The following is a 6514-nucleotide window of genomic DNA, read 5'->3' on the forward strand; positions in this document are numbered from 1 at the left end:
CTTATTCACTTCAATGTGTGCTGTCAATTCATTTTCTTGATAAGGAATGCCAAACAAAGCCCTTAGTTTTTGTAACATCCCTGCCAACACCTCAGCCAGAATAGACTTACCAATCCATTAGCCTCCTTTTCTCCTGCCCTACAATTTACTGTGATTGTTTGAAATTATACATTTGCACCTGCTTTGAAAAGTGCAAGATAAAAAGATTCAGTAACATTTCTCTTTCGACCGTCTTCAAGTTCTGCACTACCAAACAAGCATAACCACGATGCAGAGGTGCCAGTGTTGGATTGGGGTGGACAAAGTCAGAAGTCACACGACACCAGGTTATAGTCCAACAGGTTTATTTAAAATCACAAGCTTTCAGAGCACTGCTCCTTCATCAGGTGAGTTCTGACTTTAAACAACCATAACCATATTGGTCTAAAATCTAGCACAAAAGTCAGGCAGCACCTGTGGGGAGACAATAGGTACCTGACCCAAGATTTACAGTTGTTTTCTGGATTTATTGCTTAAAGTTACCTTTATTAGTTTCAGCCTGTGTTGTCAAGTTCTATTCCTGTAGTAAAATTTTAAGTAATGTTCAATGTTAATTTTTACACACTCACTGGTATGCTTTCAAGTCAGAATGGTACATGGTTCCGAGGAGAACTTGCAGATGATGTTCTTGTTCATCTGCCCTGTCCTCCTAGACAACAGAGGTTGCAGGTTTGGAATTTGCTATCAAAGGAGCCTTGGTCAATTACTGGTTACCACTGAAATGACATATTCACTGGGAAACATTATACTGACTGCATTTGCATGGATGAAAAAGTTACCATGAAAACTGGCAGCATTGAATAAATAAAATGTGGTCTCTTTGCAAAACTAACAATGCAAATGTATTGAGGAAGGAATGGGTATTCAGGCACTGATATTTCCTCACAAAATGTACCTGTAAAATTGTTAGTTTATAGAACTGAAACTGTTGTGACATGATGACAGCTTTAGTTGCTCAATTTTCATTCTGCTAGAAGATTTGTGGATGCACTGATATTGGTACCATTTACAGTGTTTAATTTGGAAGATTGATCAAAATACAGACTTGATTGTTTCATCTTGTCACTTATCAAATACCAAGAAACAATCCAAAAGTGGCTAACTTAAATCTCTTGTAGATGGAAACTAATTTTGTTTTTATGTTTATGTTGTTTCAAAATTTCACTCATTTGACTTGTTATTTAATTTGTGAATAAATTTAAACTTAACAGAACGTCAGTTATGGCTCAGTTGGTAGCACTTGCACTTTTGAATCAGAAGGTGCAGGATTCAAGTTCCATCCCAGGACCAAAATCAAAATCAAGGCTGACACTCCAGTATACATTACTGAGGAGGCACTGCACTGCTGAAGGCATCATCTTTCTGATGAGACATTGAATTAAAATCACAACTGCCTGCGCAGTGGATATGAAAGATCCCATGCCACTACTTTGAAGAACAATGGAGTAATCCGTGATGTCCTGGCCAATATTTATCCCTTAATTGACAATCACAAAAAATCTGGTTATCATCATATTTTTGTTTATATCAGTTAGCTGCCACATTTCCTACATTACAATGATACTTAAATGTCTATTGGTCATCAAAAGATGCTTTTCATGGTTGACTGGCATGTATTGACCCGACATTGGTGCTTTTTCCAATATTTCATGTGTCTCCAATGAGCTACATGCTACACAGTTATTCTGGATCACATGTAAAGAAGGGCTACTTGAGTACCAAACTTTTCAATGTCCCTTCACTTCTGAATGCAATTAAAAATTTGGACAATATCATCTATATAATTCTCTAGACAAATTTGGATAGGCAACAAATGCTGGCATAACCAATGACACATTCCAGGAACAAATAAAAACAAAATGCACAGACCATGACAGAATAAAAATGAAGCATAAAATTCTTAACACAGGTATCAGCACAAACATAAAAATATGTACATTGCACATTTATTCTGTTAATGCTTTAAAATATAATTTCAATACAACTTATTCATTACAATTTTCAACATAGAATGTATTACATAAACAGACATTTTCCATACTTTATGCACAACAGAATTACAGATTTTTGGTATAAGTTACACTTTTCACCAACATTTGAAGTAAAATTTCTACAAAGAATTGAGAAAACACTTATTTACTAGTCTAAGTATCTACAAAAATAAAAAGACTCATTTAACAGCAATGTTTTTACATTCAAAAGATTCTTTCTTCAAAAATTCTGACTTCTCACTACACATTTGTGGAGGTGATTTAAGCAGGCCCTTCTCCCGACTAATGCCTTGAATCCACAAAAACCAAATACTTCCACATCATATTTTGTGACAAGCACAGATAAAAGTCTGTTAAGGTAATAAGCACCCTCAAGCTCAAGATATTATTTGAATTTCAATACCCAACAAAGACACATTAATAAAGCTCCAACAGGTTTTATTGTGACTCATTTCTATGATTATTAAAACTCGTTCGTCTCAGACTTAAATCAACTTTCTTCCATTATAAATTCTTAGGTTTGGCCTTTGTGATGCAAATTGATGTAAAATTTATATTTATAATTACATTGCCACCAGTAGAGATTCTATAATGCTACCACTGGTAGGGTGCAGCTATAAAGTCGCAAGTTAACAGAAGAAGTTTTCAGCATAGAATTTAAGTTAAGAATTTTATAGTGGCAGGTATTAAATAAAGTCAGAATTGTACAATTTTAAAATTGCAATTATCATACACCTAAACACACTGGTCCAATTAACTCCATCCAGCCCACTATACAATTTCAACAGACATCAACTGTCAGCTTTCTATTCTCCATTTTTCCAAAGTGGGATGCAATGCACCAACAAGATGGAAAGTCCACAGGAACAATGTAGTGCAACTTTCTTCCTTCTGATGTTTCCAAACCAATTTACATTCTTTCTTCAAAACTACAGCCAACCCCAGAACTAGTTATGTGGAATACACAGGCTGTAGGTACAAGCCCATCTTTCTGTAACACAGCAAATTATCAACATCCTGCTCTAGCTCAAATTTAGAGTTCAACAGTAACGTTTATCTTTGAAATTGGGGAAGTAATGAGGACATACAAATCTATTCCAATCAATACTTTCTAAACTATATGAAATGAAACAAATGTGTGCATCTATCTTGCCAGAATGGGCTAGTCACATTTTTAAAGCCAGATGAGTATTTTGTTCAAATCTCAGATATTAATTAAATTGAACAAATAACTGTGCATACTGGAAATCTGAAATAAAAACAGAAATTTCTGGAGAACCTCTGCATCTGTGGAGAGAAGGCAGAATTAACATTGCAAATCTAGTGACACTTCTTCACATCAGAAAGGTCACTGAACCTGAAAAGTTAAGACTACTTTCTCTTCACAGGTTATTATTAAATGGTTCAACCATTCCACACTATTTTACTAATTTGAACCTTGAAACATTTATAACATAATAACCATATCACCAAAGGTGGATGTTATTTCAGTTCTCCTTGCTTTTGTTCTCCTTTAAAGGGAGTTAGTATAATTCCACGAAGATATTTTTGTGATCAATCTGCAATCACACAGTCTGGAGCTGATAAAGTCTTGGTCCCTTTTTTAACAAGTATCCCTGGTCATTCAAAGAATGGATAAATCCTTCAAAGTCAGACACCTGCATATTTAAACACAAAAATAAAGTTGAATAAACATTTTCTATGGTGTGGTACATTCTTGTAACATCATACAATTACATAACACCTCTAATATACAAGGCATTCCAAGGCATTTTATAAAGAAATACTTGCAGAGCCTATGGACAGTTATTGAGAACTGACTAAAGATTAGCTAAAAAAAAAAAAAAGGGTTTAGAGAGTTTTTCTTTAAAAAAAGGACAAGAGCATAGAGGGGAAATTTAGTGAGGAGATTCTAGAGTAGGACCAAAATGACAAAGCTTTGGCATCAAACGTGAGACAAGGCAACATGGAAAACAAGAACCTGAGTTAGAAGATCACAAGTGTTCGAGAGGTCTATGAATGGGGGCGATGGAAGGGGAAGTCAAGAGGAAGCAAGAATAATAAAGGAGAGAAGAGAAAATCAGACCAACTTGGATTTACATTAACACCATTCACAATCTCAGAATATTCGAAGACACCCAACAGCCAACGAAGTACTTCCAAACTAGAAATAAAGTAGTTCCAAATTACCTGTATCTGTATTTCTCTAGCTAACTGCTTGAGTTGATGGAATTCAAAGACAGTCTTATAAGTCTGTTCTGCTATCCTGTTCAGAGCGGCCACAAATCTTTTTGCCTGGGACCGTTTGCTCATACCAGAACCATGCTGCGAGCGTTGAAAATCCAATCTTCCAAACTCGTCAGAGAAAGTATCTAATAAGCTGTTAAAAACAATACATTTATTTTATGAAAGCAATTAAATCTAAGTTAAAGAAAGAAAAAGAATGGGGTAAGAAGTAGATTGTTGCTTACTTTACCAGGCTATGTAATCAACCTCCATTTTCAATTCTGGAGTACTCAAATATCACATTTTACTCATTTTTAAAAAGAAACAATCAGAAACATTTAAAGCTTAAATGCATAGTGTTACCTGGGTTAGAGATGGAATCAGAAGATGTCAAAAAGCAACGAACATTAATACCTACTCTACAGACCAATCTGAAAACCCAGAAGCAAATAAATTAAACAAAAGCATATTTGCATAAAGAACAAGTGTGGAAACAAGCTATGTAAATACAGTTGCAACAGGAAATGTGTTAGTGTAAATGGATTCTCATGAATTTTATTCAGTTGTAAAAAGACACTGTTAGAAAATGCTAAGCAAACCTAAGGGCCTGCAGTACAAGAAGCATGGTACTTCCATATTTCTATAAACTATTCATTTAGCAATGGCATAATGATAATGACACTGGATTAATGATCCAGACTTATGCTCTGGAACAGTGGTTCAAATTTCACCATGGCAGCCAATGGAATGAAAGTTCAATTAAAATCTGGAATAGGGAGCGAGTCTCAGTAATGCTTACCATGTCAACTGTTCATCAATTGTAAAATCTCTTCTGGTTCACTAATGTCATTTAGGGAAGAAAATCTGCCATCCATAACCAGTCTGGCCTGCATATGACTCCAGACCCATGGCAACATGGTTGGCTCTTAACTGCTCAAAAGTGATTAGGGAAGAACAACAAATGTAGGCCCTGCCAGTGACACTCATATCCCATGAAAGCATTTTTTTTTTGGAGTGTTCATTTTAGAAATGGCTCACAGATTGTGATACAACTGAGAGATGTTTTCTATTCTTCCAATCTGACCTTCTCACCTGGATTTTATGTGATGATCCGTGCACCATTCATACCACTCCTGTAACCTGTCAATTTATCCCCATTATTCAGATAAATCCCATTGCTGACAGAGATAAAGGTATACATATGTAAAATATATAATGATGATTTGGAACTTGTATTTTAAAGTAGAGGTGAACTAGATTTGTGGTTTCAGTTCTGGTGACTTTTTAAATAGGTCAGAAAATCATTTGGAACAGTAAACTAAAGACAATTTCCAAGAAAGCATGTGATTTCACTTCAGTGTCTAGCAGGATACCTGTGATATTAATTGACAAAGTGTTTATAAAGTTGAACATGTATGACAGAGACAGCAGACCAAGGGTTGCCTGTGGTTTTAGTTCAGTTCAGGAGAACAGTTCTACCATAGCAAAAGGGTTTTAATTTGTTAAGTCTCCAAATTCAGAGACTACAGAACAGTTTTTGAGCTGTCAAAATGGAAAAGTAGTTTAGGTCATCTGAACTGAAAATACTTCTCAAAGTCATCAAAACTAGAAATGGTCAGTTAAGAAACAAATTAAGAGCGAAGATAGAAGAAACACTTCACTGGAATAGAGTATCTACAAGGGAGATTGCTGAGAAACCAGTCAAAACTTTGTTTTGTTCCTTATACTGCTAATAAATAAATTTTTAAAATTCTCTTTTCTGGCAATTTAAAATCTCGTTTTTTCTGAATAATAACCTTGTGTTCATTTGTTAACAAACACTGGCAGCCTCGTCTGGATATGTCGAGTGACTAACCATCGCAATAACAATTGCAAAAATTAAACTTGATTTATTAAGTCTGATTTCACTTTGGGATCAAACTTGCCCAGTATTACGATCAACTGGAATCATAATAATGATCCAGATACTCTTTTCCAAATTGTCGTAAAGTTCCAAGCGAGATTTTGGTTTGGGTATTATTGGCTGGTTTTTGACAAATATCCTGGCCCTGATGAAATGCATCTCAGGGTACTAAAAAGAGGTGGTGGGGGAAATAGCAAATGCACCAGTAATTATGTACCAAAATTCACTGGACTCTGGGGTGGTTACCACAGATTGGAAAACAGCCAATGTGATGCGACTGTTTAAAAAAAGTAGACAAAAAGCAGGTAACTATAGGCCAGAGATAGTAGGAACTGCAGATGCTGGAGAATCTGAG

At 35.4% G+C, this 6514-nt stretch overlaps 1 long non-coding RNA gene across 1 annotated transcript; it reads right to left on the reverse strand.

Moving 5' to 3' along the window:
- Positions 1-327: 327 nt before the first annotated feature.
- On the reverse strand, positions 328-5818 carry LOC125482477. The gene is made up of 2 exons (XR_007261657.1): positions 4221-5818; positions 328-3688 (listed from the first exon to the last, which is right to left on the reverse strand). It is a non-coding gene; the product is annotated as an uncharacterized LOC125482477 (long non-coding RNA).
- Positions 5819-6514: the final 696 nt, after the last annotated feature.

Source organism: Rhincodon typus, unplaced genomic scaffold (genome assembly GCF_021869965.1).
Source record: "Rhincodon typus isolate 14 unplaced genomic scaffold, sRhiTyp1.1 hic_rhity00010958, whole genome shotgun sequence".
NCBI lineage: Eukaryota > Metazoa > Chordata > Chondrichthyes > Orectolobiformes > Rhincodontidae > Rhincodon > Rhincodon typus.